This window comes from Neovison vison, chromosome 2 (assembly GCF_020171115.1).
Source record: "Neovison vison isolate M4711 chromosome 2, ASM_NN_V1, whole genome shotgun sequence".
In the NCBI taxonomy this organism is placed as follows: domain Eukaryota; kingdom Metazoa; phylum Chordata; class Mammalia; order Carnivora; family Mustelidae; genus Neogale; species Neogale vison.
Genome location: NC_058092.1, coordinates 15,297,227 through 15,314,267, shown reverse-complemented (window position 1 = coordinate 15,314,267; position 17,041 = coordinate 15,297,227). Strand labels below are relative to the sequence as shown.

Here is a 17,041-nt window from a genome sequence, read left to right as displayed (position 1 = left end):
TATGCCCAATGTATACCATGCACTGGGTTAGATGCCTTATGTAAATCCTCTAACCTGTTTCTTGACCCTGTGAAGTGTAGGTACTATTATTGTCCTCAATTTCCAGGTGAAGACACATATTAATAAGATGTTAGGCACGCCTGGGTGGCTCAGTGGGTTAAAGCCTCTGCCTCCGGCTCAGGTCATGATCCCAGGGTCCTGGGATCAAGCCTCACAGGGAGCCTGCTTCCCTTCCTCTCTCTCTCTGCCTGCCTTCTCTGCCTACTTGTGATCTCTGTCTGTCAAATAAATAAAGTCTTTAAAAAAAAATAGACATTAAATGTAACTTCCCCAGAAGTTACAAAGGTAGTAGGTAAAAGAACTGGAATGGTAAAATCGTGTTTGTGCTCTAGACTGTGATGTGAGTAAACTGCCTCCTGAGTTAAGTGTTTTTAGAATTGTTGTAATTTTGGGGCGACTGGGTGGCTCAGTGGGTTAAAGCCTCTGCCTTCGGCTCGGGTCATGATCCCAGGGTCCTGGGAGTGGGCCCCGCGCCGGGCTCTCTGCTTGGCAGGGAGCCTGCTTGCTCCTCTCTCTCTGCCTGCTTCTCTGCCTACTTGTAATCTCTGTCTGTCAAATAAATAAAATATTAAAAAAAAAGAATTGTAATTTTGATACATTCTGAATTGATCTATTTCAGTTAAATTCTGAGCTTCTAATTGAAATATGTTTAAGTTCTTTGAATCCTAGATGTTGGCTGGCATTATTGGTTCAAGTTTATAGATTAAAGAGCTTTGTGTGGGATGTATACGATTCGATTCAACTCCAGAGTTCTTGTCCTAAATTGGAGCCACTGACTTGGTCCATCTCAGTTGTTGTACCCATTCCAGAAAGACATCTCATGAGGTGTGGGTGTTTAGCTACTTAAGATGAAGCTAGAGAAAAGGAAAAAAGTTTTAAGAGAAGTAAAGAATAGTGAGTCTTTGTTTTTCTAGTGGTTTAAACTGTGCTGGTTAGTGAGGCCGTGTTGAAAGGGCATCGAGTGTAAGATCCAAAAGATGAGTTGAAGACGGAGAGCTACGTGACCCTGGGCTGAGGCCTAGACGGAATGGCTACACTGGGGAAACAGTAGTAAAGGCTGCTACTGCTACATTTATTTTAGCATTTTATACTAAACTTGGGCTAACGGAATGCATTGCAGCATAAATACCAGTTTGTTCTTTTTTTCTTTGTTTTTTTTTTTTCCAGAAGGAACTTTAATGAGTAATCATATTTCCTTTCTCAAATGCACAGTAGTTCTCTGTCAGTGTGAATGAAAAGCCCTTTGGATTTTTTTCATGACCTCATTTGACGACCATTTTTGCATGAATTTAGCATAACTACATTTAGGGGGTTCTCTGGTGCCCTGACTTGGAGCAGTGTGCTTCTGGCCTGCTTACCTAGATTTACAATGCTCTGGGATTCTTATTTTGGATATTAGTAGTATTGAAATTTTGCTCTTGGCATTCGTGAGCCCTATATGAAAGAATATGGTTTTCATAGGATAGCATGCTATTTGGAGGCAGAGATGAGGTCAGAACTATTTTAATAATTGTTCTGAGGTATTTTTTCCTTTTTCACTTTATTGACATCTTCACTGATGGTGTAAAATCATAGGTGGGTCACACTGCTGGAGCCTTAGAATGAATCAAGATAGTGGTACCAACTGTCCTCAGAATTACTGTATTCTTCACCAACATGCATTCTCAACAAAAAACAAAGGTGCCAGTTTCACTTATTATCTTTTTTTTGTTTGTCTTAATATATTTCATGAAACAGCAAAACTTGTTTTGTTAAATCTTGACTCTTCAGTAGACATCTTTTTAATGTTCTGTGTGAGGAAATGGGAGGCATGCATAAAGCACTTCTGTTACATAGTTGTCTAATAATGGCTTTGTAAAAAAGAATTATTTATTTGTCTTAGAGAGAGTGTGTGCATGCACTAGTAGGAGGGGCAGATGGAGAGGGAGAGAGAATCTGAAGCAGACTTCACATGGAGCATGGAGTCTGTCATGGGGCTTGATCTCTCGACCCTGAGATCACAACCTGAGCCAAAACAAGAATTTGAACACCTAACCAAGTGCATCACCCAGGCATCCCTCTGGTAGTGGTTCAAACGACTTGTGTGAGTGAGTTGCAGGCAGAACTAACCACTTTTTCAGAATTTAAATTAAAAAGAATTTTTTTAGAGAGCACATGAGAGGGGAACGGACAGAGGGGAAGGGATATAGAGAATCTTAAGCAGGTTCTGCACCCAGCGTGGTGTCTGATGCTGGGTTCCATCTCATGAGCCTGTGAGATGACCTGAGCCGAAATCAAGAGTCAGATGCTTAAATGACTGAGCCACCCAGGCACACTTAACCACTTCTTTTTTTTTTTTTTTTTTTTTTAAATTTCAATTCCAGTATAGTTAACATAGAGTGTTAGTATTTCACTAACTGCTTTTTATGTAACACCATTTTCACTTGAAAGAATGATAAACTGTATTCAGTCTTGGATATTTAGCAGACATATTTTCAGGAATAAATGAGTGTGCTTGTTACTTCAAGGAAAACCCTTGGCAATAATAAAATTATATGTTTCAAGTGAAAATTAGAATATTGGAACCTTGTATTTGCTACCATGAGTTTGACAGTTTCCCAATACTTTAATAGACTGTACTGAGGAAATCAGTGGTGATACTAACAGATTTTATTTTACTACTCTACAATGAAGTGTGTCGACATTTGGAAAACATGCATAACTTAATGTACCAACATTTCCTAGGTGATTAATGCAGATATTCCAAAATTATGCATAGGTAAAAGATCCATTTAAAATGCAATATAAAACAACTAATTTTAATGTAACTGTATGAAAAGTTAATATGGTTTCAGATTCCATATCATCTCTAATCCTTAAGAACTACCACTTGTCAAGTTTTGGTGTAATAGCAAAAAAGAATATCCACAGTTATCAGGAAAGGCTATTAATATATTTTTATTTAAAAAAATTTTTTTTAAAGATTTTGTTTATTTGACAGAGAGAGAGAGACAGCAAGAGAGGGAATACAAGCAGGGGAAGTGGGAGAGGGAAAGGGAGAAGGCGGCTTCCCGCTGAGCAGAGAGCCCGATGTGGGGCTTGATCCCAGGAACCTGGGATTATGACCTGAGTTGAAGGAAGCCGCTTAACGACCGAGCCACCCAGGCACCCCAAGATTAGATTTTATTCATAGACTTCAAAATAACATGTTGCAACTGAATGCAGAAGCACATGTTAAGATTTCAGCTGGTTTAGTAAACTAGGTGTTAAAGACATTACAGAGGTTTGCAGAAATTTAAAACAAAGCCAGTGTTTCCCCTAAATTAAAATAAAGAATGTTACTTATATTAACATGTAATTGTTTTATTATTGGTACCTCAAAATAATTTAATATTCAAAATTTTTCTTAGTTTTAATTTCTTTTTAAAAAAATAATTTTATTTATTTATTTGACACAGAAAGTGCATAAGGAGGGGGAGTGGCAAGCAGAAGGTGAGGGAGAAGCAGGCTTCCTGCTGAGCAGAGAGCGCTACTCAGGGCTTGATTCCAGGACTCTGGGATCAGGACCTGAGCCAAAGGCAGATGCTTAACTGACTGAGCCACCCAGGTGCCCCTTAGTTTTAATTTCTGTTGTGGTAAATATACATAGATAAAACCCATTTAAGCCAAAGCTCTTTAGGTTCCATAATAATTTTTAAATATAAAGGTGTTGAGACCATAAAGATTTAGAAACACTGAAGTAGATTGTCTCAATAATTAAAACTGCCATTTCTTAATCCTTCTATTTTAATGAAGTTATTTTTTAACAGGAGGAAAAAATATTCTTATCATAATCTATTAATTTAGATGTTATAAATTCTTTGTTAGGGATTATATCCAACACTTCATATGTGTTATGTAATTTTCATCAGTATTTGTGCTATTATTATTCCCATTTATAGATAACAAAATCGAGTCTCAGTAACTTTAAGTGACTTGCCAGAATCATACAGCTAGTCAGGGTTTGAATCTTGCATCTTAACATCAAAGTTCATATTCTTTTTTATTTTTTTTCCTGAGTAAGACTACGTGCTCACAATGAGGTGGGAGAAGGGGCAGAGGGAGAGGGAAAGAGAGAATCTTAAGTAGGCTCTGTGCCCACTTTGGAGCCTGAGTCAGGTCTTGATCTCTGGACTCTGAGATCATGACGAGTGAGCAACCCAGGAGCCCCCCAGAGTTCGTATTTTTTTTGTTTTTAAAGATTTATTTTTTTTTTAGAGAGAGAGAAAGAGAGTGCACGTGTGGGAAGGGGTTAGTGGGAAAGGGAGAAAGAGAGAAACAGACTCCCTGCTGAGTGCACAGCCCTGAGGTAGGGCTTGATTCCAGGACCCTGAGCTGAAATTGAGAGATCCTTAACCAACTGAGTGACCCAGGTGTCCCTCAGAGTTCAGATTCTTTTTTTTTTTTTTTAAAGATTTTATTTATTTATTTGACAGAGAGAGATTACAAGTGGGCAGAGAGGCAGGCAGAGAGAGAGAGAGGAGGAAGCAGGCTCCCTGCTGAGCAGAGAGCCCGATGCGGGACTCGATCCCAGGACCCTGAGATTATGACCTGAGCCGAAGGCAGCGGCTTAACCCACTGAGCCACGCAGGCGCCTTGAGAGTTCAGATTCTTAATCATATAAAACATTTGTCTTTATTGCCTACTTTTCTCTTAGATTTAATTTCAGTTAATATTAAGTTATATCTAAGGTGATACTTCTATAATATTCTCATTTATACTGTTTTGTGTCCTTCCTCTTTTGTCATAAAGTTTTTCTTCTGTACTTTTTAAAGGATAGCATGGAAGTCAAAGACATGGGGAATGGAAACAGTATCAGTTGAAAGTCTGCCATATTTTAGGAAGTGTACATCAAGCTTAATCTTCATAATAATTTTGTGAGATGGCTGTTGCTATTTATGAGGAAGTAGGGGGATGGAGATTCAAAGTCAGGTCTTACTCTTCTAAAAGTGGTTACTTACTTTGCATTCTGTCTGCTTCCTCCCATGCAACATGAGTGGGTAGGGGAAAATGGGGGAATTTAGCTCTTATTTTTCTTTTTTCTTTTCCTTTTTTTTTTTCTTTTTCTTTTCCTATTCCCTTGCTCTGTATTCCTACTGGAGTCTTCTAAACATGGGTCATCTGGGTTGTTGGTGGCCTCTCTTTACAGACTGATCTGTGGTGCCTGCAGCTGGGTAGGCTGGCTGCAAGAGACAGTGGAGTTTATAGTATTTAGGTACTTTGATTTCATCTTTGAAGCAGTATCTGTACTCTTGGGTGATTCTTGGGCTGCCTGGAACGCCGTGTCCTTTCCAGTCTTCACCTGAGGAAGTGATCCCTTTGGTCATTCAGACCAAGACTTATTTTCGAGAATAATCCCTACCTTAAAAGCCTTTTTCAGTACAAAAAGAATTAAACAGATTTGGATTCTTAATAACTTTGGAACAGAGTCGCTTGGTGAATTCTTCAACCAGGGGTTTTATAAAAAAGTTCTTTTGACTAGTTGGAGAAAGGACATTTACATAAGGAAAATGAGAAAGTGTCTAATTAGTGTTCTCTTATATAGGAGGATACCATTTATTGAACACCTGGTATGTACAAAGATCTTTATAAAGATTATATATTGTATTTAATCCTTACAACAGTTCTTTGAGGTATTTCCTGTCTCCTTTTCCAAATAATAGGGTAATGGAAGCTAAATGAAAGGAAGAAAGATGGGATTTCTTACAACAAGGTAGAGAAACCAGGAATTTAATCCAGGTAGCAGTTGCGAGTTGAGAAGATTCAGATTAGTGGAGGGAAGGGGGAAAGCATTCTAGGCTTTGGGAGTTTTAAGAGCAGTCAGGAAAGAACCTGTCTGTTATTTAGGAGAAAACTTCCAGGTAATCAAAACACAAGATACGCATTTAGAAGTAAAAAACAGATGGAGAGTCATTGTTCATTGTGGACCAGTGTTGTTCAGGAAGACTGAGCTGATGATGGTAACTTATGTATTGAAGAGGAAGATTCTCTAGTTAGGAAAATGTAGGCAGCTGACGCAAGTAGAAAATAAAGATCTGAATTGAGGTGGTGGCCATGGCCTTGGGAAAGGGAAGGTGAAGATTGCTTCTACAAAAATTACAAAAGTGGTATAGAGAGGAAATTGAATGAATTCATAGGTTGGAATTGTATGCCGACAGTTAGCTTGCACGTTAGTAAGTAATTGGACTGTTGCTATGTAGAAGTAGAGGTGGTATAGATTGACCCATTTTAGCCAGTAGGATTTTTTTAAATACAAAAAGTGTTTAATGTAGTAGAGTTTGATATATAACAATTTGGCTTTTGGATGGAATAATTAAAACACATCTTTGCAGAGGACAGTATAACTAGCGTTGTACTGTACATTTGGAAAAGAAGTAATAGGAAAGAGTGGTTGGGATGTTTTGTACACAGAAGTATACTGGTAGTCGTGGGATGGTTTATTCAGAGGCTGCAATATTAGAATTATTGAAAAATTCTCTCTTAAAGGAGTCGTATCAGATACCACTGTACTGTGTCTCAGTAAGTCCAGTGTAGTCACTTTTTCTGCATGGTTGTGTTTCTCCCCTCATGATCCAGTAGTTGTTTATCTCTCTTTTTCTCAGCCTCTTTATTCTTCATCATTTTGTCTTCTGTATCACTAATTCTCTCTGTCTCATTTATCTTTGCAGTTACAGCCTCCATTTTTAATTGCATCTCATTAATAACCTTTTTGATTTCTATTTGGTTAGATTTTAGTTCTTTTATTTCTTCAGAAAGGGATCCTCTCGTGTCTTCTGTTTTGTTTTGTTTTGTTTTTCAAGCCCAGCTACTATCTTTAAAATCGCTATTGTCAACTCTGGTACAGCACCTTCCAACATCAGTATACCCATACTGATTTGGTCCCTGGCAGTTAGTACTGCCTCTTATGCTCTTTTTTGGTATTGTCATTCCTGCAAAAAGTGGTCACTTTTCTATTTGTAGAGTTGAAGCTTCTTTTCTTAGGTCTCCTGCTGAGTTCTCTGTAGGTGTTAAGAATGATTTGATAGCGGGGCACCTGGGTGATTCAGTGGGTTAAAGCGTCTGCCTTTGGCTCAGGTCATGATTCCAGGGTCCTGGGATTGAGCTCCGCATTGGGCTCTCTGCTCAGCAGGGAGCCTGCTTCCCTTCCTCTCTCTCTGCCTGCCTCTCTGCCTACTTGTGATTTCTCTCTGTCAAATAAATTAAAAAAAAATTATTTGATAGCTATCTAGCTGAATTCCTGGGACTAGACAAAATTTAAGGTCTCCTCCACTATTGTGGACCCCATCCTGCATAGTCTTACTATCTTGAACTCATGTCTTCCTCCTTCCAATTAAGTTGAGCAGTAACTCCGATGATGAAATGATATATTGGGGGCAAAGCATATTCCAGATATCAGCATAGATACCTTGTAGATATTTATACAAGTGACAAGTATAATATTTCTGTTAGTTTTATATTCACCAAGCCAGTGATAAGCATCTTTTAACTTAGTACTTTAAAAATTATGTTTATAAAATAATGTTTACAGATGATAAAAAAATTCAACAGGACAAAAGTCTGTATATAGCAAAAATTAAACCCTTTTTCCCTTAGTCCCTAGTTGTGTTTCTCAGAGGCAGCTACTATTATCAGGTCCTTATGTGGTTTTTCAGAGGTATTCTGAACATATGCAGTCATATAATACAGCTTCACAAATATTTAAATTTCCCAAACCATCAAATTTATTAAATATTTCTAAGTACCAAGCGATAGAAGAAATTGGTCCCAGCCCTTAAAAAGTATGACAGGAATAAGTTTCTTTAATTTTAATTTTTTCATTTTGTAAGTATGTTCCATGTACAGCATTCATTCCCAACACAGAGCTTGAATTCATGACCCCGAGATCAAGACCTGAGCTGAGATCAAGAGTCTGATGCTTAACACCCAGGCGTCCCTAGGAATAATTTTTTTTTAAGATTTAATTAATTTTTTTGACAGAGAGAGTCACCGAGAGAGGAAACAAAGTAGGGGGAGTGGGAGAAGCAGGTTCCACACTGAGCAGGGAGCCCGATGTGGGGCTCCATCCCAGGACCCTGGGATCATGACCTGAGCTGAAGGCAGAAGCTTAATGACTGAGCCACCCAGGTGCCCTATAATAAATGTTAATGGATAACCAGGTTATAGATTTTTGTTTTAAAGATTTTATTTATTCATTTGAGACAAAGCAATACAGAGAGAGAGAGCATGAGCATGAGCAGGGGCAGAGGCAGAGGGAGAAGCAAACTCCCTGTTGAGCCAGGAGCCGGATGTGGGGCTCAGTCTCAGGACCCGGAGATCATGACCTGAGCTGAAGGCAGATGCCTAACCGACTGAGCCACCCAGGTCACCCCACCTTTGGTTTTTAATCAGATCTTTTTTTTTTGAGAAAAATTAGATTGACGTGAATTTTAAGTGGGCGGGGGTCTTTGGAGATAGGTTTTGTTCCTAAAAGGGTATTGATTTTCTGTATAAGTCTCCTTGATAGCTGGCCTGGTGGGATCAAGTATTTTCAGTAACCTGAATATCACTTCACGTGATAGTTGGGTGAATTAATTTGGCTAATGACGTTAGTTCACATATAAATTAGGAAAGCAGTTTCCTTCACCTGACACTCTTCCATATAAACTTTGAGCTGAGAACTCATGGGGTTGCCTGGGTGGCTCAGTGGGTTAAGTGTCTGCCTTAAGCTCTGGTCATGATCTCCAGGTCCAGGGACTGAGTGGGAAGCCTGCTTGTCCCTTTCCCTCTTGCCTGTACTCCCTTCTCATGCTTTCTCTCTTTCGCTCTCTCACTCAAATAAATAAATAAAATCTTTAAAAAAAAATCTGTCTGATTAGCTGCTCACCTTGGGAAGAACAGTTCAGAATCAAGAAGTTTCATAGGAGAGAGAAAAATCTTTGAAGAGGCAAATAAATGTCTGTTTAAAAGCTCACTATCCAAGTTGCAGAAGTCCATCAGTATCTTTCAGAATTTTGTCAGATGTGGAACAGATTGCATTCTTTCTAGCTTCCCTTTTCATCTCGCAGTATCTGTCAGAAGCTCCGAAAGACCTTCTTTTCCTTACCACATCTTTCGCCCTAGCTTTTCTAAGCTCTGCAGAATGAAGTAGGAGAGTTCTCTGGTGGTTAGCAAGTTGCTAGGAAACAGTTTAATACCTTGCCATTTGAGTGGCCCGGAGAAAGGAACATCACAATGTTTATGAAGAGCTATTTATAATAATTATTACCTACTCTATGTGCTGTTCAAATTATAAACTTTACTTTGTTAAATCTTTACAGCATTCCCACAAAGTATAGTTGAGTAAACAGGTTTGAGGAGATCAGATCATTTCTCCCAAGATAACCTAGCTAGTAAACGAGGAAGCTGGGACTCAAATTCTTTTCTTTCCCACTTCCAAAATACTTGCCCTTCCTAATGTGTCACTTGTTTGTCAGTGCCCAGGGATGTACAATACAGTCAAAAAGTAATCCAAATTATTAATTTTACCCTAAAATATTTCTGGGGTTCCATTTGGTTTATTGCCTGTAACATTAAATTTTCATTACCTCATTTATGGGGCACCTGGCCGGCTCAGTCTGAAGAACACGCAGCTCTTGATCTCAAGGTTATGAGTTTGAGCCCTTCTGTGGGTATACAGATTACTTTAAAAAAAAAAAACAAAAAACTCAGAGTTAAAAAAAACATATCTTTATTACCTGATTTAATAGGTAATAGGTAATACTCTTGCCTTGAATATTATAATTCTGTAGGATTGATCCAAAATGCTAGGCTTAGGTAAGGTACTTGTATTTGTGTTTTATTCTTCCTGTATTTGGATTCTGTGCTTTTTCTAGTTAAAAAAGAGAAAGTCAAGTGTTTTCGCACTGACTGGCTGTAGACAGTAAGAAAGAACCAAAGCACATTTGCTAGATGTGGTAGTGAATAATATGAAAAAGGTATTCTGTGGGATGCCTGGGTGGCTCAGTTGGTTAAGGGTCCACCTTCGGTTCAGGTCATGATCTCAGGGCCCTGGGATTGGGCCCCACATTGGGCTCCCTGCTCAGTGTGGAGTCTGCTTCTCCCTCTGCCCCTCCGCTCATGCTCTCTCTCTGGCTGTCTCTCTCTCTCTCTCTCAAGTAAATAAAATCTTAAAAGAAAGTTATTCTTAAATCCGTGCTTAATTATAGCATTTGGATTTTCAAATAAGAGCCCTTTGAAGAGAATTAAATGATTTGAAGATGGCTATTGAATATGAGAATTCAGTGAATGTAAATATGTTTATTATTTGAGAGAAAAAGTACAAGTCGGGGCGGGTGGCAGAGGGACAAGCAGATTCACTGCTGAGCTCAGAGCCTGACACTGGGCTGGTTCTCAGAACCCTAAGATTATGAACGGAGCTTAAGTCAGATGCTTAACCAATTTAGCCCCTCCTTTCCTTCTCAATGCAGTAGCAAATCCTGTTGATTTTACTGTTTAAACTTGGCTTTTTCTTTTTATTTCCACTACAGTCTTTCGAGCCATAATCATCTCTTACCTAGACACTGGTATAGTCTCCTAACTAGTCTTATTTCCTCTGCTGTCTTCCTCCAGTTAATGGATCTTACTACTTCTCTTTCACCTTTTTATTACTGTTAAGTGTGTATTCGTAGTCACCATTCACTCATCCTTCTTTAGATGAAATGAATTGTGTTCAGTATTCTTTTGGGAATTCTTTACAACTTTTCTACAGTCTAAAATCAGAATTTTAAAAAGTTGAGCAATAGTTAGGGAGCACAGAGGAATTAACATTCCTTTTTGGTTGCTTCCTTGCTGTTTAAATAGTGAACATTAGATGTACGGGATGGAGTAGTTGGCAGTATTTGGAGTATGGAAAGGGACAGGAAGTGAGAATAGGAGGAGTTCACGTGGCCATACAGACTGGGCTAGTGGACTCCTCTGTCTTCTAGTCTGTTATTATAGTACATTAACACTACTGAGTAACTTAGATGAAAAAATCAAGTGTAGAGTTAGATGTCAAAATGAAATAAATCCAAATCTGCTCGATGAAATGAAACAGGCGCAAATGCCAAGTGTTCTGTGTGCATTGAAGTGATTGCTTATTATGCACAGAATGCCTCAGACATGACTTTGTGGCAACTTTATATGGGAGGAAAACGTATAGGAAATAGCTTATCATAGACAATGTGAAGTAGAAAGTAGTTATGAAGTAAAGAAAGCTTTCGTAATCTCTGGGTCATTGATAATGGGAAACTGTCTCCGATCCACATTACTCTCACAGCATTATGGCACGTCTGCCTCTTGATGAGTGGTCAAAGGATGTGAGTGTATTTTACTTGGAAAAGAATAAAGTTCTCAGATATTTGAAGGGTTTTCCTGTGGAGTAGTGTACCCTGGGTGTGTGGAATCCCTGCATTTGATATTAGGTTGAATAGAGCAGTGAGGCACTTCCAGCTGTAATGTGGTATGGTTTTTACTGTTGATAAATTCACCATGATTCTTTATTTTGTGAAGTTATTTGTAGTGGTCAGCTTTAATCTGTGTTACCATTTTTCTAGCGTCCATAAATACTTTGACTCATTTCTAGGTACTCTAATTAAATCTCCCCTTTGGTACATCAACAAGCAGTGTTGACCTATTGGTTTAGTATGCCTGTGCTTTGGCTTGGGTTTATTGCATATGGGTAGAAATGGATCTTTTCCACTTATTACCTAAGAGAGACGTTTAAACGTTCATGTCAAAAAGCTTGTTGGACAAGTTTGCATATTGCTAGGTCATTAGGTAGGGTTTCAGGAGATCCTTATACTAATAAGATCCTGTATTGCTTTCTGTCATTGAAAGAAATGCAGTTTGCTGAGAAATCGAGCTACCCATTTTCCTTTTGGATACCTGTTTCCCTATTATGTTGCATAACACTTTTCCTTGTTTGCTTTGTGGATTCTTAGGATGAGACTTACTTTTAACTTCATTGGGCTAGATCACGCTGATGAAACATTTTGAGTATAAGATCCCTTTCTGCGATATTCTAACAAGTTCTGGGGATATAGAGTGGTAGACAGAACAGATAGAGTGCTTGCCCCACTGGGGAGTTCTTATATTATTGTAAAATTTTATTTTTATTTAATTTTAATTTTAATTTTTTCATAGATCTTATCTGACAGAGAGAGAGAGAGTACATACAAGCAGGGGGAGTGGCAGGCAGAGGGAGAGGGAGAAGTTGGCTCTCTGCTCCCTATGTGGGGCTTGATCTTAGTACCCCAGGATCATGATCTGAGCTGAAGGCAGATGCTCAACTGACTGAGCCACCCAGATGGTTCAGTTATTTTATTTTAAAAATTTTATTTTAAAATTACATGTAATAATACTCATTTTTTGAGTAACAGCTTTATTGAGAGATAATTTATATACTACAAAATTCATTCATTTAGATAGGAGGAGGATGCTGGGCTCACATAGGAGCGTCTGTATCCATTTTTGAATTCTGTGTGGTTGGATTTTGCTGTGAAGTGATTTGCTCTTTGTACCATTATGAAAGATGAACATAGAGGGAAGACATTAATAAAACCATACAGATACAAAAAAATCCCCCCAAACAATGAAATGTACAATTCAGTGTTTTTTTTAGTATATTTACAGACTTTGTAGCCATCACCAAAGTTTTAGAACTTTCAGATTACCTCAGAAGGAAGCATATACCCTATAGCCGTCATTCCTCCTTCCCTTGTTTTTATCAATCCCCCCAGCCCTAAGCAACCACTAATTTATTGTTTATACGTTTTGTCTCTAGATTTGTCTGATTTGGGTAGTTCATTTAAGAGGACTTGTACAATATGTAGTCCCTTGTGACTGGCTTCTTTCGCTTAACATTTTGTTTTCAAGGTTCATCCATGTTGTAGCAGGTGTCAGGTCTTCCATTTCCTTTGTTTTGGCAGATAAAATTTCGTTACATGGGTATACCACATTTGGTTTATATGTTCTTTAGTTGATGGACATTTAGGTTGATTCCACCTTTTGGCTGTTGTGAATAATGCTAATATGAACATTCATAACAAGTTTGTGTGGGTATGTGTTTTTATTTCTTTGGGATATATAACCAGGGGCGAAATTGCTGAGTCACGTGGTGACTTTATTGCTTAACCTTTGGGGAAACTCAGTTTTCATTTATTGTAGGTATATAGTTCAGTGAATTCTGACAAATGTGGAGTTTTGTAACCCTGCTTCACTGAAGATACAGAAAAGTTTCATCACCCAATTCTAGTCTTTCAGTGCGCTGGCATTGCAGATAACCTTTCCCCACTCTCTGGCTTCTGGCAGTCAGTGAGCTTTATTCCATTCTTATAGTTTTGCCTTTCTCAGAATGTTGTATGAATGGACCCAAAGCCTTTTTTGTCTAGTTTCTTTCACTTAATTAGCATTTGGTAATCATTCACATTGTTCTATCAGTAATTCATTCCTTTTCAGTGGTTTGGGGTATTCCATTATATGGGTGTACCATATTTTATCTTTTTACCAGTTGAAGATAATTGCGCTCTTTGCCTTTTTTGGCCATTATGGATAAAGATGCTATAAACCTTTGTGCTTAAGCATTTGGGTGAGGATAAATTTTCATTTCTCTTGGGAAGTGTGTATAAGTGGGATTGCTGGGTCATACATACAAATTTATGCTTAACTGTGTAAGAACTGCCAAACTGTTTTCCCAAGTGGCTGTACCATTTTGTACTATGCCAACAGTGAAGTATGAGATTTCCAGTTATTCCTCATCCTCGGCACTTGGTATTGTCATTTTGTAGACCTAATAGGTGTAGTGATAGTTCACTGTTGTTCTAGTTTACACTCCTTATTGACAAATGATGCTTAGCATCTTTTCATGTTTTTGTCTGTCATCTGCACATCTGTTTTGGTGAGGTGGCATTTTTTCAAATCTTTTGCCCATTTTGAAAAAAGGTAGTCTTACTATTGAGTTTTGAGGGTTCTTTATATAATGTAAATACAAGTCCTTTAATCAGATACAAGATTTGTAGGTATTTTCTCCATTCTATCTTTTCATAACAGTATCTTCCATAGAGTAGAAAATTTTAATTTTGAGATAGCCAGTTAATCAATTTTTTCTTCTTTTAAAGAGCATGCTTTTACTATCACATCTAAGAACTCTTGGCTTAGTCCACAGTCACATCTATTTCTTTCTATAGGTTTTTCAGAAAGTTTTAGCATTTAAAATTTTATAGTATGTCTATGGTATGATTTGAATTTTTGTTTAAGGGGTAAGGTATATGACAAAGATTCATTGTTTTGCATATGTTTTTAAAATTATTTCAACACCATTTGTTGAAAAGTATATTGTTTATTCATGTAATTGCCTTTACATCTTTGTGAAAAGCAAACTCACTAGGTTTTTATGGCTCTGTTTCTGAATTTTCTAGTCTGTTTCATTGATGCGTCTGTCAGTCCTTTTGTTGACGTCTCAGTGACTTGAGGTTCATGTATTTTAAGGTTTGGATGTTTTTTCTATGTTCCCTTCCTTTTGTTTATTCAAAGTCAGAACCGTCATTTTCCCTATCGTTAAAAACAAATCTTTAGTATTCTTTTATGTAGAAACAATATATAGCAATATCCCAAATTCACGAGTCATTTCTTCCTTTCTGTCTGGATTTGTGAGCCACAGTTTGACCCACAGAGATAGAAGATTTATCATGTGGGGAGAATGTGGGAGATTGTGTACATTCTTTCCTAGGAATACAGACTGAAAATGATTGCATTGTGTACAGGTGTACACGATCACCATTGTCTGCATCATCCTGGTGTATTGCACCATGTCTATGAAAAGAAAGTTTCTTATTTCTTTGACCCCAGAAAGAAGGTAGAAAATCAGAAAGAGGTAGAATCACTGATAGAATCCCCATACATTTTGTACAGAATGGTAATGCCAGATCTTAAGGAATCAAGAAAATCTCCTTTAGCTCTTCGATAGTCTGTGGTTTTTTAATTTCTTATTTTTAAAATTTATTTTAAAAATTATGTTAACATATATAACCTAACATTTACCATTTTAATCTTCTTAAAATTTTTAAAGTTTTTTTTTAGTATTCTGTACACGTAACATAGGGCTCAAGCTCTTGACCTCAAGACTAAGAATCATATGTTCTACCGACGACCAGGCACCTCCCTGGCCCTATTTTAACCATTTTAAAAAGGAGTATTGTGACCTTAAGTACATTCATGTTGCTCTGCACCCATAACCACCGTCCATCTCCAGGTCTTTTTCAATCTTTCCTAACTTGTCATGGTTCTTTTTAAGCCTAAGTTCTACTACTAGAATTTCAGAACATTGTAATTATGATCTCATCTTCATATTACATTTTAAAAATGGTCTACCAGTTCAGGTAAATGTCAAGTCCTTTAAATTTTCCAAAGTTTAGAGTTTTATTAAAAACTTGAAGCCAGCAATAGAATGTCCAGTGAAGGTTGACTTTTGTCATATGTGAATGGCTAGCTCATTCAGTTCTTTTTTTGGAGGATAGCTTTTAAAATCTGTCAAATTTGTGTTCCATACTTGTTATTATCTGGATCCATATCAAGAGAAATCTAGTATACCAGTATATTTTATTTGGTTATTATCTAAGGCTTTTTGAGTGATTCAGATGTAGGAAGGAAATGGAATTGCTAATTGCACTTTATCCTTTTTAATGTTTCTTTGAGATGGGCATTTTTAATGGAAGAGGGGTACTTTGTTGCCTTCTGCTTTTGCTTTGCCACATGGATTGACGATGTTTTAATCTGAAGTGGGTGTTAGTATAACACTTAAGTTTTTGTCTTAGAATTAAAAACTTGAGAACTAAAAGCTAGGTTTGGAATTTGTGAGTATATTTTTCTTTTTTTTTTCATGTGTCTTTATCACTTTATCTCATAGAAAGTTTATATTTTTGTCTTGAGTAGAAGTATTAACACCGTGGTAAGCAGCCATTTTCTCGGTAATGTTGTTTTTGTTTTTGTATTTTTTTAACCCATCTAAGCAGCGTATGTTTCTGGGTATACTTAAATGTTACTGTCAGGAAATCAATTTCTGAGTTAGTAGAAATCCAGAGTTCTGAGCTGGTAGAAAACCAGAGCCAGAACAGGGGCTTTTCTGGCTGCGCACTTTGAAACCAGTGTTTCCAGATTTATAAAAAAAAAACGCAGTATAATGGTTCCTAGTTAACATTTATGTGGTGATTTCTAGAGACTTTTAGAGCAAGGATGGGAAGGAAGGTATAGGCTTTTTGTACTTTTGTAGTTTCCAATAAAAGGGTTCAGAAAACTCTTTTTTTTTATTGGTAAATTAGCAAAAACTCTGGACAGAAAGCCCAAAGTCTGAATACTTACATATTTTGCAGAAGAGATATTAATGTGTTTAATTAAGGGATGCTGCCGAAGACCCTGGTGGAGGTGTTACATGATATAACAACTGTGTTAGCCTTCTACCAGTGGAAAAAATCTGAATTCCAATGAAGGATTTTGGACCAAATTAACAGTCCAACATTAAATCGAATTGAAATAAGGAATAAAATTGGCTAGTTTTATTTCCCTTGCAGTTTTAGGGGGAAAAGATACAGAACAATGAAGAAAGTTTTGGTTTTCTTGGAACAATGGTATCTTTTTTAAAAAATATATTTTCTTATAGACTCCAGAGTTAAAGCAGGAATAGTTATGTCATAGTGTTTAGGTTTGGGAATGCAGTTTCTGTTTTGCTTTTGTCCACTCAGTTACTAACGTTTTGACCCATGAGATTTCTACAGTTGCTGGGTAGGATCATTCAGGATGTTGTACTTTGTGGGACATTTTACATACTTGATCTATACTTGACAACCTCAAATTAATTCAGTCCTGTCTATTTCATCCTTCATAATGACATGCATTAATCTTTTCATTCTTATTTTAAAATTTTTTTAAATTTTTATTTTTTAAAAAAGATTTTATTTATTTGTGTGTGAGA

General features: G+C 37.3%; 1 protein-coding gene across 4 annotated transcripts in view; it reads left to right on the top strand.

Moving 5' to 3' along the window:
* Nucleotides 1-17,041, top strand: part of EIF4G3 (eukaryotic translation initiation factor 4 gamma 3) — a 350,821-nt gene that overhangs the window by 81,026 nt on the left and 252,754 nt on the right. The gene's annotated exons all lie outside the window — the stretch shown is intronic.